The 12,500-nt window shown below is 38.0% G+C and overlaps 1 protein-coding gene across 4 annotated transcripts in view; it reads left to right on the top strand.

Moving 5' to 3' along the window:
• The window catches only part of LOC143027054 (vesicular acetylcholine transporter-like), a 572,364-nt gene that overhangs the window by 322,056 nt on the left and 237,808 nt on the right, over nt 1-12,500 (top strand). The gene's annotated exons all lie outside the window — the stretch shown is intronic.

Below are 12,500 nucleotides of genomic sequence, written 5' to 3'. Positions count from 1 at the left end.
AAGGTTGAAGGAAATTAGTTGAAGAAAATAGAGAGAGATCTTGGGCCCAGTCCGGAGACCATGCACCGACCCTTTGGGGTCGCACCTCCGGGATAAGGTCAGCGTTGTATTGCAAATCCACCTCTTTTTTCTCTTTCCCCTCTTCTCCTCCCTATTTCTACTCCTCGTCCCCCCCCCCTCCGCCATAATTGGTTTTCTTTGCTTATTTTTTCTCCTTCGATTAATCAACCCCTTTTCTTCTTCTTCTTCTTCTTCTTCTTCTTCTTCTTCTTCTTCTTCTTCTTCTTCTTCTTCTTCTTCTTCTTCTTCTTCTTCTTCTTCTTCTTCTTCTTCTTCTTCTTCTTCTTCTTCTTCTTCTTCTTCTTCTTCTTCTTCTTCTTCTTCTTCTTCTTTTTCTTCTTCTTCTTCTTCTTCTTCTTCTTCTTCTTCTTCTTCTTCTTTCTTCTTCTTCTTCTTCTTCTTCTTCTTCTTCTTCTTCTTCTTCTTCTTTCTTCTTCTTCTTCTTCTTCTTCTTCTTCTTCTTCTTCTTCTTCTTCTTCTTCTTCTTCTTCTTCTTCTTCTTCTTCTTCTTCTTTTTCTTTCTTTGTCCTTCATTTCGTGTTCCTACTCTTCATACAACGAATCCTCTACTTTCCATCTATTCCATCTCTGTCTCATTCTTTATTGTTCTTCTCTGTCCTCTTCCTTCTCCTATTCTTCTTTGCGGTTTTCCTTCTTCCTCCCGTTCCCCCTACTCCTGGCTTTCTATTATTTCTATTCTTCCTTTTTGTATATCTTCCACTTCCTTCTCCTTTTTTTTCATTTTATTGTTTTTTTTTCTTGTTTATGCCAATCCTCTTGTGCCTGTTTTTCCTTCTCCTACTTTCGTTCTTATTTTCCTTTTTTTCTCCATCTTTAGCTGTAAAGGCGCCTCATTGTTCACGAGGATACTCGTAAAAGCGTCAGATAACCTCAGACTGTAATTCTTGCTATATCCCTATTTCCCCCAATTCCTTCCTTTCTTCCCTTACTTGCTGCATTCCTCCCTCCATTTCCACTCTTCCTTCTCCCTCTTCCTTTTCCCCTCTTCCCTCCCGCAATTTCTTCCTTCTCTTCTTCCTCTCCTTCTCCTTCCTTTCTTACTTTTCTCGCTATGCCCGCCCTCCCCTCCATCTCCATTCTTCCTCCTTCTTCTTCTTCTTCCCTTTCCCATGATCTCTCTTTTTTTTCTCTCTCTTCTCTTGCCCAACGTCTCTCTTTTTCATCTCTCCTTTTCCTCCATTCGGCCACCTCCCCCCTCCCCCCTCCCCCCTTATCCCTTTTCTCCCCTCCTTTTCTTTACCTCACACATCTTTGCTCCTCTCCTTCTCTCTTTCTCTATCTCTCCCCTCCCTCTCCTCTCCTTCTTCCCTATACATGTCACCCAGTCTTCAGCTAACCACAATTTACATGGCAATTTCGGCCAATTTGCCCGACCAGGGAGAGAGGATTTCTCTGTTCCCGTCGGTGACGTAGTTTGTGTCCATAGCGGACATTTTTTTCTCCACCGTCTCCTCAAATTGACGAGGTTGGGAAGAGCTAATGTGGAATCATGTGTCCATATAAATACCTGGACGGCTCAATATATATACATATATATATATATATATATATATATGTATATATATATATATATATATTTATATATATATATGTTTATATATATATATATATATATATATGTGTGTGTGTGTGTGTGTGTGTGTGTGTGTGTGTGTGTGTGTGTGTGCGTGCGTGTGTGCATACGTGCGTGCGTGTGCGTGCGTGTGCGTGCGTGTGTGCGTGCGCGTGTGTGTGTGTGTGTGTGTGTGTGTGTGTGTGTGTGTGTGTGTGTGTGTGTATACGTGCGTGCGTGTGTGCGTGCGTTTGTGTGCGCGCGCGTGTGTCTGTGTGTGTATTTTTGCATGCTTGTAAGTGATTCAGCATGGTTTATGGATCATGTGCTGGACTTGTGATCGACAGTTATTACCTTTCACAATATGGTCTGATCTTTGAATAGTGCTATGACCTTACATGCACCAGCGCGCACACACGCGCGCGCACACACACACACACATACACACAAATGCATACACACACACACACACACATATGTAGTAAGGTGTAATTAAATTTAACAGTTTCACTTGTATTCGATTGTACTTCATATTCCACCAAGGATACTCAGGTCTAACTCTGGGTTCACAATTATAGTCCATAAGTTTAAATAAGTTCCAGCACTTGGTGTTTGACACCGTGCCGCCCGTGTCGACGTCCAATCGATATGCTGACTCGACCCCAACTGCCCAGTGCTTGATAGCCTTTGTGTTGTTCCTTGCGAGATTCAGCATTTCGAAATGCTTGTCTCTGGCTGGTGTGGTTACGCGCGCGCGTGCACACATACACACACACACACACACACACACACACACACACACACACACACACACACACACACACACACACACACACACACACACACACACACACACACACACACACACACACACACACACACACATATATATATATATATATATATATATATATATATATGTGTGTGTGTGTGTATGTATTTATGATATAAAAAACAAGAAACGTATGTTCTACAGATTCAAGGTAACCACTATTGAAAAGAAAAGATCGAGGCAGAGCGCCTTCGTGCACTACATCGTCAGTGCAGAAATACATGTATTTCTTCAGTGACGATGTAATACACGAAAGCGCTCTGCTCCAGTTGTTTCTTTTCAATAATGGTTACCTTGCACATGTGTGGAGCTTATTTCCTTTACCTTGCATAGGGCAGTCGTTTACATTGACACAAACACATTTAAATTTCTGGAGAGTTCTGTTACAATGAGTTGAGAACTTTGGCGCTAGGCATTGGCGGGTGGGATTGTGACGTCATAACGCCATTACTCAGAAGCAGTGAGCGTGGACAGTCGAATATCAGTGTTTGTTGAAGTGGTGCAAAGTCTACATAGAAAAAGTATCCGTACGTAGTGTTGGTGATACATTATGTGTTATTTCCCATTGCTAAGAATGAGTTAAATATGAGAAGTGATTAGTTTCTACTTGTTAATGAAAAATCTTAGTTGGGCAAGTGAATAATCCTTTTTGAATGGAATTTGTTTCCGTAGTGTGTTCTTTATTGTATTTTGCTTGTGGCAGCATCAGCGCATAAAATCGTAATAAATTCGTTTTCAAGGAACGAAACTATGCATCCCTCAAAGCGATAAGAGATTTTAAAAGTGTCTTGTTTCTGTAAAATATTCAAACTAATTTTTTAGCATGTGGATATCATGTTATTGATGCAATCCTGCCTTGCTTTTTTATATTCTTTGTGGATACCAATGCATGAGCAAACAATTCTATTTCTTCTTGAGATTGCTCTATCTCTTACAGCTATTATATGTAATATTGCCCTCAGCCAAGTGGCGTCATGATCAGCGTCGTATTACACACACACACGCACACACACACACACATACACACACACACACACAACACACACACATACAACACACATACAACACACACACACAACACACACACACACACACACACATACAACACATACATACAACACACACACACACACACACACACACACACACACACACACACACACACACACACACACACACACACACACACACACACACACATAAAACACACTTATACAGCACATACACACACACACACCATACTCGTCACCATTAAAAGTAAACGCACAGAAATTTACATGGGGGGGTAGCCAAAAAGAAAAAGGCATAGGAACCACTCCCACCCATTCCATTTCCTATATATTCCACTCCCCTCCACTCTCCTCCCTCCCTCCCATCTCGGCATCCCCTGGATGACGGGTCATCCCTGCATCCTGTCCACTGCCCTGGGTCAGAAGCAGTGTCGCAAGACACAGCACATCCACAGCAAGGCCGCTTCATAAATTCGGCGACCCCCCCTCTCCGTCCCCTCATGCAGAAAGGGAGAAGACGGGGAGAAATCCCTTCGGGCTGCGTATTTTTTTTTTCTCATACATACTTCCTCACCCCCCATCCCCCACCCACTCCCCCTCATGCATCACAGCCTCATCTATACACAGCCCTTCTCCATTCACCCCTATCTTCTGTCCTCTCCCGTCCTTCCTCCACAGACATTCCTCTTCTTTGTAATGCCCCTTTCACCCCATCCATCCATCTCATCCTAGGACACCCCCTCATATTCACTCCTTCCACCTCTGCCTTCCACACTTCTTTTACTAATCTTTCTTCAATCATTCTTTCCATGTGTCCAAACCATCCTAATACTCTTTCATCAACCCTATCTCCCAGTTCCCTTTCCACCTCTGTTCTCCTCCTCACCTCCTCATTTCTCACTCTATCTAGCCTAGTAACCCCTATCATACTTCTCAGACATTTCATCTCAAACACATTCAAGCTCCTTCTCTCTTCCTCTCTCATGTTTCATGTTTCTGCCCCGTACAATGCTGTTGGCACAATCACTCCTTCATATAACCTCATCTTAGCATCCATTCCCAGATGCTGACCTACCCGTAAGAAAAAAAGATTATATAGAATTGATAGATTTATTTATTTCCTAAAAAGAAAATAAATAAATCTATCAATTCTATATAATCTTGTTTTCTTACGGGTAGGTCACCATCGTTCATATCTTTTATTACTCTCTTTACTGCCTCTAACGCACCGTCAGTGGAAACATTTGTAAATAAAGCCTTAACATCATAGCTTACTAACTTTTTCCCCGTGAAATCTAAATCCTTTAGTCTTGTCAAAAGATCGTTAGAATTTTTCAAATGTGTATTACTGATCGATCCCATTGTCTGTGATAACGGTTTGAATAGACATTTCGCTAGTCTTTGAGGTGCACTGCCAACCCCTGAAGTCATGGGTCGCATTGGAGCGTTAGGTTTGTGAATTTTTGGTATACCGCTCAGAGGTCTCGCTATGGGTAGTCCTTTAAGTGCAGTGATGGCCTTTCTATACTGGAAAAAAAAACTTTATCAGAATTAATGGTAGGGGATCACACTTGTTTAGATAAGTAGACGACGTTCTCGCTATCATCCTCGAAAATACCAATGTAAATAATAAAGTGAGAATACTTAACACTGTCAACAGCGATATTCAGTTCACCGTAGAAGAGGAACAAAATGGACAATTGCCCTTCCTCGATACATTAATACGACGAGTAAGAAAAACTGTGACTTTCTCAGTATACAGAAAGAAAACAAACAAAGAGGATTTGGTACATTACTTCTCCGCACATGATGATAGAAAGAGTGGTATAGTAATAGGCTTTTATCCCAGGGCACTACAAATCTGTAGCAAAGAATACCTAGAAGACAAATTTGATTATATTATGAAAACCTTTGACAAACATGAATACCCAAAGAGAATGTTGAGGAGAACAAAAAGAAAAGCTATAAATACTTATAATCGTGGAAAGAAAGAGAGAAATGATAAAAATACTACCAATTTTGTATCAGTACCTGGATCAGAAACTTCACCAATAAAAGACAAATATTTAACAAAAACAGATATAAACATAGCTAACATAACTAATAAGAGGATAGGTGATTTGGTAAAGACTTCCGAAAAGAGAACCAATTCCGAAAACAGTGTCGTATACAAATTCCCGTGCAATAGTTGCTCAATGGCATATTATGGAGAGTCATCAAGGGGATTAGATAAAAGAATTTATGAACATAAAAACGACATAAAAACACATAGGACATCTAGTTCTTTAGTAGTTCATGCAGAAAAATTCAATCATTTACCAAACTGGAGATTAGCTGAAGTGCTGCATAAATGTTTCGATAAAGTCACTAGAAGAATTGTAGAATCAGCATATATTTCAACTAAGAATTCATCGAACCATCGAGGAGGGTTTATCAATTTAGCTAAACAAACTAGTATTTTAATTCTAGAACACGCCAGAAAAAACACCTTTCCCAAGTATCCGATAAGATAATTAAATTTAGTATATAAACTTCAATTAGTCTTCCGCACACTCTCTGAAGAAGTTCTACGCGAACGAAACGTTAAAGTGTTTAGGGTTCCGTGCCTTCCCCTGTGATTATGTTCTCCATCATCCAAGTCATATATATATAGATATATATATATATATATATATATATATATATATATATATATATATGCATACATATATATATATATATATATGTATATATATATATATATATATGTATACATATACAGTATATGCATATGTATATGTATATATATTTATATATATGTATATATATATATATATACACACATGTATATATATATATATATGTATATATAAATGTATATATATATATATATATATATATATATATATATATATATACATGTACATATATATATATACATATATACATATGTAAATGTACATATATATATATATATATATATATACATATATATAATATATATACATATATAATATACATATACATACGTATATATATATATATGTATATATAAATACACACACACACACACACACACACATATATATAAATATATATATATATTAATTTATATATATATATTCATGTACATATACATACATATATACATATATACATATATATATATATATATATATATATGTATATATATATATTATATATATATGTGTGTGTGGGTGTGTGTGGGTGTGTGTGTGTGTGTGTTTTTGTGTGTGTGTGTGTGTTGTGTGTGTGTGTGTGTGTGTGTGTGTGTGTGTGTGTGTGTGTGTGTGTGTGTGTGTGTGTGTGTGTGTGTGTGTGTGTGTGTGTGTGTGTGTGTGTGTGTGTGTGTGTGTGTGTGTGTGTGTGTGTGTCTATATGCATGTGTGTATATTTGTGTATGTATGTGCGTGCGTGTATACATACATATATCGTAAAAATGTAAACACCAGTCTCAATTCAAGAGTTTATTTGCCCGACGGGAATTGAAACGTCGGGCCTAGTGTTTACACTTTTCCGATATGGATCCTAGACTCCAGATCTTCACGTACATTGGATATACATATATATATATATATATATATATATATATATATATATATATATATATATATGTATGTATATATATATATATATATATATATATATATATATATATATATACATATACATCAAGGCCTTTTCCCCTTACATGGGAGGTAGCCATGTATATATGTATATATATATAAATATATATATATATATATATATATATATATATATATACATATAAATATACGTGAAGACTTGAAGTCTGGTATCCACATTGGAAAATTGTAAACACCAGACTCAATTGAAAGGTTTTTTTGGGTTGATGTTTCGATTCCCCTCCAGGAATCGTTTTCAGGGTGTATAATGGTTACAAGATTGTGAACTCAAATATAAATCGTCAAGGTGGAAAACCTGGGAAAGGATCACACTCTCAATCACATGTACAAAGCAAACTTCTTTACAATAATAAGTACACTACAATTGAAATTAAACATTGTTACCAAATAAAATAAAGTAAAATAAGATATACAAATAAAATAAAATAAGTTATATGGCTGTGAACATAGAACAAGTGTATCAAAAAAGCATCAATACGTAACACAAACGTAAAAACACCAGAACATAGGACAAAGACGTAAATGGAGGTGGACCAAATGTCCGCAATGAAGTGTCAAGAACAAACAACTAAATTAAAATCAGACAAATAAAGATAAGAACGAAACAAAATAAAAAGTTCAATGGCTGTGAACATAAAACAAGTGAAGCAAAAAAGCTTCAATAAGTAAAACAAACATAAAACAAAACACCAAAGACGCAAATGGAGGTGGACCAAGTGTCCACCTGAAGGATGAGGGGAAAAAAGGAGGAAGAGGTGTCGAGAGCAAACGACTAAAGTTCAAACTTAAAATAAAAAAATGAGATACAAAGAAGATAAAAAGAAAGATAAAAAAAGAAGAGAAAAAAGGAAGAAGACTATTTTTTTCATTTTTTTTTCAGTTTAAAACTATACATACACACACACACACACATATATATATATGTATATATATGTATGTTATATATATATATGTATATATATATACATATATATATGTATGTATGTATATATATGTATATATATATATATATATGTGTGTGTGTGTGTGTGTGTGTGTGTGTGTGTGTGTGTGTGTGTGTGTGTGTGTGTGTGTGTGTGTGTGTGTGTGTGTGTGTGTGTGTGTGTGTGTGTGTGTGTGTGTGTGTGTGTGTAGGTATGTAGGTATGTATATGATATATATGTATGTATGTCTATATATATTTGCAACCCTTTCATCGCCTAAAAGTTTCACTATACCGCAAACCTTTACCGTATCACTCATTGATCGGAATACATAATTTTTCATTCGAAAATGTAATAGCCTACGATCACAAGCCCGGCACATGATTTATGATCGTGGTGAATCACACACAAACACATACACAAACACACACACACGCGTGCACACACTGGTTGGTGGGTCATCACACCTCTTAACTACAGAGTTCGCTGTGGATAAACAACTTTAATCGATCCCAAATTGAGTAACTGAGTTAACGAACCACGAATGACATTATGGAGCGCAGCTGAGGCGCGGTCCCTTCGAGTCACAGTTGTTGTTGGCAGCCGGTGGCAGACTCTTCCAAAAAACTCAGATTTTCCCAAAGACCGCAGACTCTCCCAAAGACCGCGAAATATCCCGAAGAACGCAGAGTTTCCCGAAGAACGTACACTCTCCCAAAAACCATAGACTCTCCAGAAGAACGCAAATTCTCTCGAAGAACGCAAACTCTCCCAAAGACCACAGACTCTCCCAAAGACCACAGACTCTCCCTAAAACCACAGACTCCCCCATAAACTGCAAATTTTCCCGAAGACCGCAGACTCTCCCGAAGACCACAGACTCTCCCGAAAACCGCAAACTCTCCCAAAGAACGTAGTCTCTCCCGAAGACCGCAGACTCCTCTGAAGAACCAATCAGACACTACATCTCCACGTCTTTATACTCTTCTCTAAGACCTTTTCTTTCTTTACACATTCTTTTCCTTCTCTTCCTTCCATATCCTCCTTCTTCATCTCCTTGTCCTCCTTCTTCTCTTCTTCCCTCTCCCCAGTCTTCTTCTCTTCCTCCCTCTCTCAGTCTTCTTCTTTTCCTCCCTCCTTTTAGTCTTCTCTTTCTCCCTCCTCTTATTTTCTTCTCCTTCTCCCTCTTCTCAGTTTGTTTTCAACATCCTCCTCAAAGTCCACCTTAACCTGCTTCTACTCCTACTCCAGCTCCTGTTTCTGCTTTTGCATCATCTCTTCTTTTTTTCCCCTTTGTCCCCTCCCGCTATTTCTCTTCTTCCTCCTTCCCTGCCTCCTCAACCTCATACTCAACCTATTTCCCATAGTCCTCCTACTCCTCCTTCACCTACCTTTTTTCCTTTTTTTCCTTTCCCCTCTTCCTTCTCTTCCTTCTCTTCCTCCTCCTTGCCTGCCTCCTCAACCTCATACTCAACCTGCTCCCTCATAGTTTTCCTACTCCTCCTTCTCCTCCTCCTACTCTTCCTTCTTCTTCACCTACTCCCCCTCTTCGTCCTCCTCCTCCTCTTGCTCCTTCTCTTTTCCTCCTTGCCCTCTTTTTTCCTTTTCCGTCTTCGTCTTCTTCCTTTTTACCCACTTTTCCCTTCTTCCTACGCTTCTTCCTCTCCCCTCTCTTCCTCCTCTTCTTTCTCTTCCCCCTCTTCCCTCTCTTCCTCGTTTCCCCCTCTTACTCCTTCTTCCGCTCTTCCTTTTGTTCCCCTTCTTCATCTACCTCGTCCTCCTCCTCTCCCTCCTCTTCCCTCTTACCCTTTCCCTCCTTGTCCTCTTCCCTCCTACCCTCCCCCTTCTCTCCCTCCTACCTTCCTTTCTTTCTCTCCCCTGCCCTACACTCCTCAAGGCAGACTTCAGACTCCAGACTCCAGAAGATTTGGGGAATTCCAGAAGTGTCCGAAGACTCACAAAGTCACGTCCTTTCTTTCTTGACGAAATGAAGACCCAATTCACGTTTTAGACAACTTCAGGAGAGGTACCAGTCAGGAAAACAAATGCCTCGACAACTCTCGAACGTTTAAGTTATATATGTAAACAAATTATTTTTTCTGACCTACGTAGGCAATATAGCACTTCAAGGGAGATCAGTTATGATGTACAGAGGTGACACACACACACGCATGTACACACACGCACACACACACACGCGCACGCAAACACACACACACACGCGCGCGCGTGAATCATGGTGACGTAGGGGGACAAAATGTACAAAAGAGATCGGATGACCGTGTTCGACCAGATGTCCGTGATGGGGGGAAATGTTAATGTTAATTTTGATGGGAGAAATGTTAATGAGGCATTGAATGTCAATGAAGGACCAAATAATAATATAGAGCAAGGTATAAATAAAAATTAAAATGATAATGTAAGACATGATATTGAAACTCAAAATGTGTCAAAAAGAAATAATCAAGAGTTTCTTAAAACCATGTACTTTAATGCTCGTAGTATTAGGAACAAAATCCAAGAAATACAGGCGTATATCAAAAGCGAAAATCTCGATATGATAGGAATAACTGAGACATGGTTAAATGGTACAGAGTTCGAAGCTGAATTTAATATTGCGGGATTTAAACACTTTCATCAGGATAGAAACCACAAGAAAGGTAGGGGTGTTCTATTGTACGTTAAAAACAATGTTCATGCTTGTGTTTTAGAGAAAGTGAAACAGGATGCATATGATAGTTTGTGGGTTGAGTTAACCCAAACAAATGGACAAAAAATGAATATAGGTGTAATATATAGGCCAAAGACATTATCATTAGCAGACGACAAACTGTTATTTCAAGAACTGTCTAGTTTCTGCAACCGGGATTTATTGATAATGGGTGATTTCAATTTTACTGACATTGATTGGATGACCCTTGAACATGGCCATATAGGTTGTCGCTTGATTGATTTTCTTGGTGACTATTACTTAATTCAGCATGTAAAAGAGCCCACAAGATATGGAAACTTACTCGATCTATTGATCACTAGCCGCGAAAGCATGGTAACTGATGTAGAAGTCGGTGAATCTGTTGCAAATAGCGATCACAACTTAGTTAGATTCAAACTCCTAAACAATTTTAGAATAAATACTTGTGTTTCTAAAATACCCGATTTCAGTAAAGCTCAGTTCATAGGACTACGTCAGGAGCTTCAGCTTACAGATTGGGAGGCAAAATTAAACGAAAGACCTGTAGATCAGATGTGGGAAATATTTCAAAATACGCTCACTAAGATGATTCAAACTTACATTCCTTTTAAGGACAGACGTTCCCCAAATCAGGCTCGCCCAAAGTGGCTCGACAAAGAAACTGAAAAAAGTATTGCTAAAAAGAGACAGGCTTATAAGAAATATAAGTTCTCGGGTGCACCTAATAACTATGAAAGTTATGAATCAATACAGAGAGATTTAAAAAAGACAATAAGAAAAAGAACACGACAATACGAAATGAACATCGCTTTAAATCCAAAGATAATCCCAAAGAACTCTATAGTTACATTAGAGATAAAAAGGTTGTTAGGAATCACATTGGTCCACTATTATCTGCTGACGGTCAACTTGAATATTCAAATGAAGGAATGTATAATATCTTAAACAATTATTTTAGCTCGGTATTCGTAAACGAAACACCTCAAAGTGAATTCCAAACTGAAACTTGTGAAAAGTCTAGGGTAAACTTACTACGGTAAATATGACAAAAGAAAAAATTAAAAGGTGTATAGATAAACTCAAAGTTAATAAAACACCAGGGCCTGACGGTTGGCATCCAAGAATCTTAAAGGAAATGAAAAATGAGATTGTTGTTCCATTAGAAATTATTTTCAAGAAATCCATCATATCCGGAGATGTCCCAAGAGAATGGACTCAGAGGACTCAGAGGTGACTTGATACAGGTCTTTAAGGTTTTAAAGGGAATTGACAACATCAAAAGTGACAAAATTTTTACATTGAGTGAGAATCAGACAAGAAACAATGGTCTCAAACTGTTCGGAAATAGATTCAATTTGGAAGTAGGTAGAAACAACTCTGCCAACCGAGTAGTTAATGAATGGAATAAATTTCCTGCACAGGTAGTGCAATGTAGTTCAGTTCGAAGCTTTAAGAATCATTTAGATAAACACCTAAGCAAGATGCTGTAATGATTATAATTTATTTTATATTATTTGTTTTTGTTTTGTTATCATTTGTCTGTCTGATTTTCATTTATTATTAGTTATATGTCAATTTATTATTATTTACTATTTACGTATTTGTTTATTATTTAACTATACCTATGCATTTACTTATGCATTTTATTTGTTATTTACATTATTATAGTTTTTATTTATTATTTTACAAGCACCCGGACCTGGCTTCGCCATGTGTGCTTGGCCTACGGCGTAGCTCGCTTCGCTCGCGAAGGAGTCTTCAAA

The sequence above is a fragment of the Oratosquilla oratoria genome, chromosome 1, assembly GCF_046742065.1.
Source record: "Oratosquilla oratoria isolate Oo_2021 chromosome 1, ASM4674206v1, whole genome shotgun sequence".
In the NCBI taxonomy this organism is placed as follows: domain Eukaryota; kingdom Metazoa; phylum Arthropoda; class Malacostraca; order Stomatopoda; family Squillidae; genus Oratosquilla; species Oratosquilla oratoria.
Note: the sequence above shows the minus strand (reverse complement) of the source record. Positions and strands in the feature narration are given on the sequence as shown.